This window comes from Chiloscyllium plagiosum, unplaced genomic scaffold (genome assembly GCF_037043375.1).
Source record: "Chiloscyllium plagiosum isolate Xiang-an unplaced genomic scaffold, Cpla_swu_hap1 HiC_scaffold_21, whole genome shotgun sequence".
NCBI lineage: Eukaryota > Metazoa > Chordata > Chondrichthyes > Orectolobiformes > Hemiscylliidae > Chiloscyllium > Chiloscyllium plagiosum.
In genome coordinates this window covers 30,332,813-30,343,183 of record NW_028270159.1, presented here as the reverse complement: position 1 = coordinate 30,343,183, position 10,371 = coordinate 30,332,813, and the positions used below count along the sequence as shown (strand labels likewise).

General features: G+C 40.4%; 1 protein-coding gene across 18 annotated transcripts in view; it reads right to left on the bottom strand.

Moving 5' to 3' along the window:
• Positions 1-9,362, bottom strand: part of LOC122564803 (uncharacterized) — a 98,443-nt gene extending 89,081 nt beyond the window's left edge. For 15 of the 18 annotated variants that reach the window (XR_015760720.1, XM_087998468.1, XM_087998463.1 and 12 more), the window contains exon 1: positions 8,933-9,139. The gene's annotated coding sequence lies outside the window, so the exon portion shown is untranslated. Of the gene's footprint in view, positions 1-6,057; positions 6,213-8,932; positions 9,140-9,310 lie in introns of those variants that run through there. The other 3 variants (XM_087998459.1, XM_087998458.1, XM_087998460.1) reach the window with 3 other exon arrangements.
• Positions 9,363-10,371: the final 1,009 nt, after the last annotated feature.

Sequence of the window (10,371 nt, the reverse complement as noted above, 5' to 3'; positions counted from 1 at the left end):
CGCTGTGAGGCAGCAATGCTAACCACTGAGCCACAGTGCCGTCCCCATTTCCTTTGCAGCCTCATCCGGTGATTGGGTGGCACTCCTCATTTCGGTTTCCACCAAGGTAAGGATGTTTTAGTGATCTTTTTGTGTGCGCGTGCCAGGTGCTTTTAAGTAACTGTTTGTCTGTTTGAATCTGGATCTCCATTCAATGCGTTTTGTGGACTGTAATAGGGCAGATTTTGTTTTTACATTGAAATTATACAACATTATATCCTTTCTAATATTATCAAACTTGTAACGTTAAAACAAATTGAGTGAGTGCCTTGAGCTCCTGATGTGTTTGAAATTCAACAATGCCTATTTAAACAAAAACACAATTGTCAGTGGTCATGCTTTCACCAGATGACAGTACTGTATTAAAATGTCTTGGCTTTTCTTTTAAAATGCAGAGTGTTCACAAAAGGAAGAGTGCATTTGTGATTTTAGAGAATATTAGAACTTGAGGCTGAACTTTCAGTTCTGTCAATTATTGTTAAGACTTCATTGGCCCCCTTCATAATGCAAATTCAAAAAAAAAAATGTTGATCTCTACAAAGTTGTCAGCGTAATTCCGACTGTTTTATTTGGGAAGTTTCATTTAGAGAATGTATTTTAATATATTCTGCACTTAAATCTGAACTGAAACTACCTCTTAAATGGTTTAAGCACAGGAAACATTTTGTTGTTTCCTTGCTGTTCCAGATTTTAAAAATACTTTTCTTGACAGCTTTCACATTAGCCAAGTCTCAATTTGTTAAAGGAAAATAATTTTTGAATAACCTGAATGGGATACCAGAGGGTTTGATGTTAGGATTGCTGTTTATAAATGACTGAATTGTTTAGGCAGTACAATTTAGAAGTTTATGGATTGTATAAAACTTGATAACGTCATAAACGGTGGACAGAGTTCAAGATGACTGAGAATGTTGAAACAGGCAGTCACAATTTAATGTAGTTAAATGTGCGACTGTCTGCATACTGATAATCACCTTGGCAAGGAGGGAACGAGAAAGGAAACGCAAAGATACTTTCAGCAGCCAACATCATCTCTAAAGTTTCTCCATTCACACATAAAGCGCACTTTTAGACCACCACCCACCCCTCCACAACCTGATCCAATCAGCTCCTCAGTCATGAACACGAAAAGTGAAGCAGCTAACAACAGTGAAGAGGAGGTCCATATGCTTTTTGTCAGTGGCCTTCCTATGGATATTAAACCACATGAGCTTTACCTTGTCTTTCGATCATTTAAGGGGTATGCAGGTTCACTGATCAAGCGAACATCAAAACAGCCAGTTGGCTTTGTTACATTTAACAGCAGAGCAGGAACAGAAGCAGCAAAGAATGCTGTATTCACCTACACTGCTGCTGCTGCACTGCATGGTCAGATGCACTGAAGCATTTCTGGAAGGATTGAAGTCTTGTCAGCTTTGTTAAGTATTTAACTGCCCTTATCCAAGAATTCAGATTTCTCCATGGAGTGATGTAGAAAGACAGACTGGATTCTGTTTTCAGGTTGGACTTTACTGAAGGAGGTTTTGGATAACTGGCTCATTTCCTCTTGACTTGGAGGGGATGGAGTAGTCACTAAGGACTGTAGATTTAAGAAGTTTACTGATTAACTATTTTTTCCACGTGGGAGGATCTCATTTACTGCATGGACTAGAATTTTTTTTTGTTATAATCATTGCATGTTGTGTATCAATAACTTGCTTAAATACTGGCTGTCAGAGTCTTATGAAAGCTGGTAGTGTCATCTCTGTTATCATAGAATGATAAAAGGGAGGAATGTCATGTTAGAAGACTAAATGGGAATATCTCTCTGGACATTAATGTAATATTAAAGGGTTAAACTGCACTGAGTGGATGTTCTGGAAGAGGGTGGGAACGACAGTCATGCAGGAATGCGAATGACCCCCACTCCAATTAGACAGTCATTTGCTACTACTCCCCCTACTATGATCAATAACTATCATTCAATCTCTTCCATTCAGAAATGCTTTCTAGCCATCCCCTAAAGCTAGGAATATCACACCTGCATTATCTTGGGGAAATCACTGAGTCAGGAAATAGTTAGCATAATGATTCCCCAGGCTGAGGGCATTTACATTTTGATTATCGGAGGATGCTCTCATTCTACCATTGTACCTGGGATAACATGTGACTGAGGGCATGACTGGGGGTTGTCTTGAGTGGCATGTGACTATGGGGGAGTGGCCAGAGTATCTGTAAATATACAAGTCAGTTGATAATAAAGGGGATGTACTTTATTTGTTCAGAGCCTCTTTCACTCTACCTTGCATGCCTACAAGGAGGGTCATTTGGGGTGGGGGGGTCACCTAGCTTGTACAGGCTTTAATAAACTTAACTATTTGCAGAAGTGTGTGTGTGCGTCCGTCCTCAGGAAAAGAACCTAACAACTTCTTTCATAGTTGCATTCAGTTCTCAGCAATATTCTCAGAGTTCATAGTCAGAGGAATGTGCTGGCAGACAGCAAGCTGGTTTGAAATGTGTCTACTTCAACACCAGAAGTATCCTAAATAAGGTAGGTGAGCTTGCAGCATGGACAGGTACCTAGGACTTTGATGATGTGGCCATTTTGGAGGCATGGATAGAGCAAGGTGAGGAACGGATGTTGAGGGTTCCAGGGTTTAGATCTTTCATTAAGAACAGGCAAGGCGGTAAAAAATGGGGAGGTGTGGCCTTGTTAGTCAAGGTTAGTATACCAGTGGCTGAAAGAACTTTTGATGAGGACTCTGCTACTGAGGTAGTGTGGGCTGAGGTTAGAAACAGGACAGGAGGTCACACTGTGGAGGCCTATTTTTTTTACAAAAAAACTCCAAGCAAAGTTCCAGGGAGGTGGAAGAGAGGATTCACAAAATTATTCTGGGTAGGAGTGAAAGGAACAGGGTGCTCATTATGGGGGACTTTAACTTCCCCAACATTAATGGAAATGCTATAACTCTAATGTCAGATGGATCAGTTTTTGTCCAGTGCATACAAGAAAGTTTCCTTACACAGTACGTCAAAGGGCTGACAAGAGGGGAGGCCACACTGGATCTGGTGCTTGGTAATGAACCAGGCCAGGTGTTTGATTTAGTTGTAGGTGAGCACTTTGGAGAGACTGACCATAATTCAGTTATGTTTAGTTTAGCGATGGAAAGGGATAGGTACATGCCACAGGTCAAGAGTTATCACTGGGGCAAGTACAATTATAATGCGATTAGGCAAGAATTAGGATGCATAGAATGGGGTAGCAAAAAGAAGGGGATGCAGACAATGGAGATATGGAGCTAGTTTAAGGAACAGATATTGCACGTCTTTGATAGGTATATCCCTGTCAGGCAGGGAGGAAGTGATAAGGTAAGGGAACTGTGGTTTCTATTGAAATTGTATCTCTCTTCTTAAGCAGAAGAAGGAGGCCTATGTGTTGATGAGGTGATGGAGAGTTACGATCAGCTAGGAAGGATTTAAAGAGTTAAGAGCAAAGAGAGGACATGAGCAGTCTTTAGCAAACAGAATAAAGGAGAACCCTAAATCTTTCTATAGGTATGTGAGGAATAAAAGGATGACTAGGGTAGGAATAAGGCCAATCAAAGACAGAAGTGGAAAATTGAGTGTGAACCCTGTGGAAATCTGAGACGTGCTAAATGAATATTTCTCTTCGGTTTTCACTCAGGAAAAGGAGAATATTGTAAAGGAGGAGAATGCGGTATGAGATATTAGACTAGAAAGGATGGAGGTTAGTTACGAACAGGTGTTATCAATTCTAGAAGGAGTGAAAGTAGACAAGTCCCTGGGCCTGATGGGATTTATCCGAGGATTCTCTGGGAAGCTAGGGAGGAGATAGCAGATCCTTTGGCTTTGATATTTGAGTAGTCATTGTCTACAGGTTTAGTACCAGAGTACAGGAGGATTGCAAATGTTGTGCCCTTGTTAAAGAAGGGCAGTAGGATGACCCAGGTAATTACAGACTAGTGAGCCTTACTTCTGTTGTAGGAAGGATTGAGAGATAAGATTTATAATAATCTAGCAAGCTACAATTTGATAGTCAACATGGTTTCGTCAAGGACAGGTCGTGTCTCACAAACCTCAGAGTATTTTGAGAAGGTGACCAAGCATATAGATGAGGGTAGGGCAGTTTGTGGTATACATGGATTTCAGTAAAGCCTTTGATAAAGGTTCCACATGGTAGGCTGTTGGAGAAAATGCAGAGGCATGGGATGGAGGATGATTTGGAATAAAACTGGCTTTCTGAAAGGCAGCGAGTGGTGGTTGATGGAAAATATTCAACCTGGAGTCTGGTTACTAATGGTGTGCCACAAGGACCTGTTTTGGGACCATTGCTGTTTGTCATTTTTATAAATGACTTAGACGCAGGCATGGGTGGATGGATTAGTAAATTTGCAGATGGCACTAAAATCAGTGGAGTAGTGGAGAGTTTGGAAGAATGTTGCAGGAGGTCTTGGGTAAACTGCAGAATTGGGCTGAGAGGTGGCAAATGGAGTTCAATACAGCTAAATGTGAGGTGATGCACTTTGGGAAGAATACAGGAAGGCAGAGTACTGGGTCAATGGAAAGATTCTTGGTAGTGTGGATGTGCAGAGGGATCTTGGAGTCCATGTACATCACTGAAAATTGCCACCCAGGTGGATAATGCTGTTAAGGAGGGATACGGTGTTAGGTTTCATTCATAGAGGGATTGAGTTCCAGAGCCGCAATATCATGCTGCAACTATACGAAACACTAATCTGGCCACACTTGGAATATAGTGTGCAATTCTGGTCCCCATATTTCGGAAAGGATGTGGAAGCATTGGAAAAGGTGCAGAGGAGATTTACAAGGATGTTGTCTGGTCTGGAGGGAAGTTCTTATGAGGAAAGGCTGAGAGACTTGGGTCTGTTCTCATTGGAAAGAAGGCAGCTAAGAGGGGATTTCAGAGACATACAAGATGATCAGATGATTAGATAGGGTAGACAGTGAGAGTAGTTTTCCTAGGATGATGAAATCAGCTTGTACTAGGGGGCATAACTACAAATTGAGGGGTGACTTTTGTCATTTACAAAAATGACTTGGATGTGAGCATAAGAGGTACAGTTAGTAAGTTTGCAGATGACATCAAAATTGGAGGTGTAGTGGACAGCGAAGAGGGTTACCTCAGATTACAACAGGATCTGGACCAGATGGGCGAACAGGCTGAAGTGGCAGATGGAATTTAATTCAGATAAATGCGAGGTGCTGCATTTTGAGAAATCAAATCTTGGCAGGACTTATGCATTTAATGGTAAGGTCCAAGGGAGTGTTGCTGAACAAAGAGACCTTGGAGTGCTCCTTGAAAGTGGAGTCGCAGGTAGATAGAATAGTGAAGAAGGGGGTTTGGTATGCTTTCCTTTATTGGTCAGAGTATTGAGTACAGGAGTTGGGAGGTCATGTTGCGGCTGTACAGGACATTGGTTAGGCCACTGTTGGAATATTGTGTGCAATTCTGGTCTCCTTCCTATCGGAAAGATGTTGTGAAACTGGAAAGGGTTCAGAAAAGATTTACAAGGATGTTGCCAGAGTTGGAGGATCTGAGCTATAGGGAGAGGCTAAACAGGCTGGGGCTGTCTTAGAGGTTTACAAAATTGAGGGGCATAGATAGGATAAATAGACAGTCTTTTCCCTGGGGTCGGGGAGTCCAGAACTAGAGGGTATAGGGGAAAGATATATAAGAGACCTAAGGGGCAACTTTTTCCACACAGAGGGTGGTACTTGTATGGAATGAGCTGCCAGAGGATGTGGTGGAGGCTGGTACAATTGCAACATTTTAAGAGGCATTTAGATGGGTATATGAATAGGAAGGGTTTGGAGGGATATGGGCCAGGTGCTGGCAGGTGGGACTAGATTGGGTTGGGATATCTGGTCGGCATGGACGGGTTGGACCGAAGGGTCTGTTTCCATGCTGTACATCTCTATGACTATGACTCTATGATACTTAAGACAGATGTCAGAGGCAGGTTCTTTACTCAGTGGTAAGGGCGTGGAATATCTTACCTGCCAATGTAGTTAACTCAGCCACATTAGGAAGGTTTAAATAATCCTTGGAAAAGCACTTGATAATGGGGTAGTGTAGGGGGACAAGCTGAGGAATAGTTCACAGGTCGGCGCAACATCGAGGGCGGAAAGGCCTGTTCTGCGGCTGTATTGTTCTATAAATGACAGGGTAGCAATAGCAGTAATTATGAGATTAAATATATTTCAAAATGGTCATTCAAATAATGCAGAGCATTAACAAGAAGGGAGAAAGAGGTGACTTCAGATAAAGTTTAACTTCTCTTTTTTTCTGAATGCTTTAATTACTTTTAATCTCTTATTAACTGTTTTGGAGTGCCTTTATTCCAGCAACTGTATTCTGCTCCTCCACTGGGATTTTTCACCTTATGCTAGGTTAGCTCTGGTCTGTTCCTGTGGATAAAAGTGAAGACTGCAGTTGCTGGAGATTAGAGTTGAAAAGTGTGGCGCTGGAAAAGCACAGCAGGATAGTCAAACTTTTGGGTATGAGCTCTTCATCAGGAAAGGACTTGTGCCTGTTCCAGTACCAATCCTGATGAAAGGGCTTATGCTCCTCAGATGCTGCTTGACCTGCTGTGTTTTACCAGCACCAAACTTTGACTCTATTCTTGTGAGTGTCCATCATCCTCTGGATTATGCAGTTTCATTGCTTTCTATTGGCCACTGAGACCACAAAATCAGAATTCCTCCACTATTCTTTTCTGCAGACTTAAGTGGATTCCCGATGCTCCCAATCTGTCCTCCACATCTCCTACATTTGCCTGGATCCTGTTCATTTGACTTTCACTTTTCCCAGGCTGTATGGACTGTATTGCTTTTTCTCCTTGGGTTTCATATCCACTGTTCCTCACTCCTTTGCTGGCTTACCTGACCATCCATCCCTTTGCCCCCTCTGCTTTGAGTTGTCCAATAAAGGTTCTCAAGAAACTCCCTTTTCAATTTTCTCCAAACGTGGACACTGCTTCATAGTGCTCCACATTGATTAACCTGTCTAAAAGTCAATAAGTATAATCAAACTAGAGTCCTTTCCTTTGGTTTTCTCAGGATATCTGAATCCCTGCTGCTCACATCCATCTTGTACCAATCCTAATCACCCATCTTTCCTTCTAAATGCTGCCATACCCTAACTCCCATTACCCAACACTTCAAAATTTGAAAGTCTTTTTTAACTTCCTTATGATTTACCTCTCCTTAAAATTCTCATTGCTGTGCTAATTTCAAACAATTCAAGATGGTGGATAACTATCAAATATTGCACTGAAAAATATGAGAAGGACATTATACAGTCTGTCCTCCTTCAAAGGGATATTTTTGAGAAATATTTGGATACAAATCAGTCATCTATTCTACGAACAGAGTCATTACTACAGAGACTATGGTAATTGCATGCACAAGGTATGTCAAATGGAAATAGTGTTTAATCAGAAAATGAAAAATAAACAGCACAGGAAAAAGATGATTAACTTTGACTGACATTGAGAATGTTCTGTTCTTGTTTAATAACTTTCCTGCATTTGTTTATGTACTGAAAATAATGCTCTGAATTTAGTGCAAATGACATTGGTACCAATCTAAAAACGTGATCTTCATGAGATTTTTTCCACCGATTCAATTTAAATGAGTATTTAACCTATATTTCTAATCAACCAGTTCAGAGATGTTGTTATTTACACACCCCGGGGCAGATTTATTAAACACCTGTAAATAGGTTATTTCAGCCCTAAACAATCATTTCACCTCAATCTCTTGTTTATTCCACTGCAATTTCAGATAACAGGAGGAAAAAAAAATTGCAATTACATGTCTTTGATACAGTGAAAGGACTGCCTTTAGTTTTAATTAATTTAGCCACAATATGGAGAGAAAGTGTAGAAAAGATTTCACAACAGAACAAAATTGATAAATGCATATTATCACTTGTAGAAACACCAAGTAACAGTTTGCTAGAGACTGCTGCAGTATGACAGTTAAGAAAAACTAGCAACTCTTGTGTATTTAACCACATTTTCCAACACCATATTCAACTCCAATCAGGAATGCTGAGAAACAACAATTTGGCCTCCATCTCAATAATCAGGAAATATCAATTGACAGTCTAAATGAAACTTACTTCAAAGCCAAGTTTTAAGACAATAGCAAACTTGCCAATACTATTTGGACTCCTGTTCATGAGATTCTAAGTATAGAATCAGGAAGAAATTCTGCAAATTGGAAAGGGTGATGGAAGGATTAAATATCTTCCAGAAATACATTGGTCACCCAAATACAAATCTCCAAATTGAATTCAATCAGCACTAATTTGATAACGAATCCATACACTGTTAAAACATAACAGCAGGCGTTACAAAAAACTCAACTTCCAGTCTCTGACAAAATGCCTAATGAATGTTTCACACACATGGTTCCTTTTAAATCAACTTAAGTGTTGGCAAAACTATGCAGCAAAAAAAAATTAAGGTGTTTTACTTTCTGATAATAACAGAAGCATTGAGCTTTTCAGCACCTTATCCATCGTGTCTGCACAGCTCTTAGATGGTGCAACCAAAAAACTAATCCAACTACCGTAATTGCATATTGGAAGCACGCGGACTCAGAAACAATGTGTCAAACTTCAATATAAAGCAAAAATAATAGGAATATGGAACAACATCGAGGCTCCTATTCTTCTGCGACATTAAAGCTCCGAATATAATGGTGAATATTCAACACAAACTAAAATTTAATTCAATTGAAATACAAACTAAGTTAGTTATTTGATAACTAATCAGTGCAAAAACGGAGTTAAGCATTCATTGTGGATTTGACAAATACTAAAGTGCACAGTCCTTCAGACTGAGCTAAGATTCCCATTTCTGACCTTGCAGTCCAATTTAATCCAACTGTTTCTCAATCAGCAATGTTGGGGTTTCTGCTTTCAGGTAACTTTTACTGCAGCTGACCCAGATACAAACCGCAGCTTCCAACCTATCGTGTTGGTGTATGTGTATATACTTTATAAACTATAGTTTCCATCACAATAAACAAGGAGGACATTCCCAGAGCTGATGCCTACTGCCAGCCTCTCTCTGTCTCGCGCATTGTCCCCCTCGATGGCCAAAATCCAACCGTTTTAACTGACCTTTCACCAACCCCCCCCCCCGAGGGTCTCGCGCCCTCTTCAACCCAAATACTTTTCTTTTTTTCTACGTACATCCGCCCGTGAATTTTATTGTTTCTTTTTTTTTAAAAAAAATACCTTTTAAATTTCTTTTTACCTTCCAGCAATTTTTTTTGAGCCGACGTAAAATGCCGTCCTCTCGCGAGATGGTTGCCCGGGCGATGATTGACAGGCGAGTGCTGGTCGCTGCAGCTTGACCAGTGCAGGAGGGGGACAGGCAGGTTGTGAAGAGTGCAAGTTGCTGCTGTAAAGTCTGTGCCAGGAGGTGGGTTTACCCTTTCTGAATATCTCCATTACTGTCCTGTCTGATTTTTCTCAAACTTTTTCATCTCTCCTAATCAGATAAGGATATGCCCTTCTCAATGTATAATTTCAGTTACATCACAGTGTAAACTTTTGCTATAAATTCTGTCTTACAATTGTGTCCTCCACAACCACCTGATGAAGGAGCAGCACTCCGAAAGCTAGTGCTTCCAATTAAACCTATTGGACTATAACCTATGTTGTGTGATTTTTAACCTTATCAGATAAGGCAGTAATCACTTGAACCTACACCCATCTCCTCCAGGTAAAACTCACCTTGGCTACAAAAAAGACTTGAGGTGCAGTGGTAGTGTCCCTACTTCTGAGCCAAGTAGCCTGGGTTCAACTCCCACATACTCTAGAGGTGTATAACCTATTAACAGGTTTTCCTTTTAAAAAGTCCAAAATTCACACCAAAATGATGTGTATAAAATGATTAATAATTGTTATAAGATAATGGATAATAATCTATGATGTGATCGTGCCTGCTTCTCACTTTAGTGTCTGTAGATCCTTGATAGAACTGGAGCTAGGAAATACAAGGCAGCAAATTGCAAAATAGGAGGAACCTGGGGAGAGCAGGAGATACAACGAGAACAGGACCATGGAATAATTAGGAATAATTTAGCAATAATTATATTCATGCATTTGGATATAAATCATTCATTATGCCACATTATAGTCTGTCTATCAGCCACACATGGTGTGATTTGATGAAACTCCAACATTTCACTCCTAAGTTGTGATTATTTCAAACTTCTGGGAACTACTAGATATAACAATAGGGAAAACACAAGCTTAAGGGAAGGATAGAGCACTTGGGAGCAGAACACTGA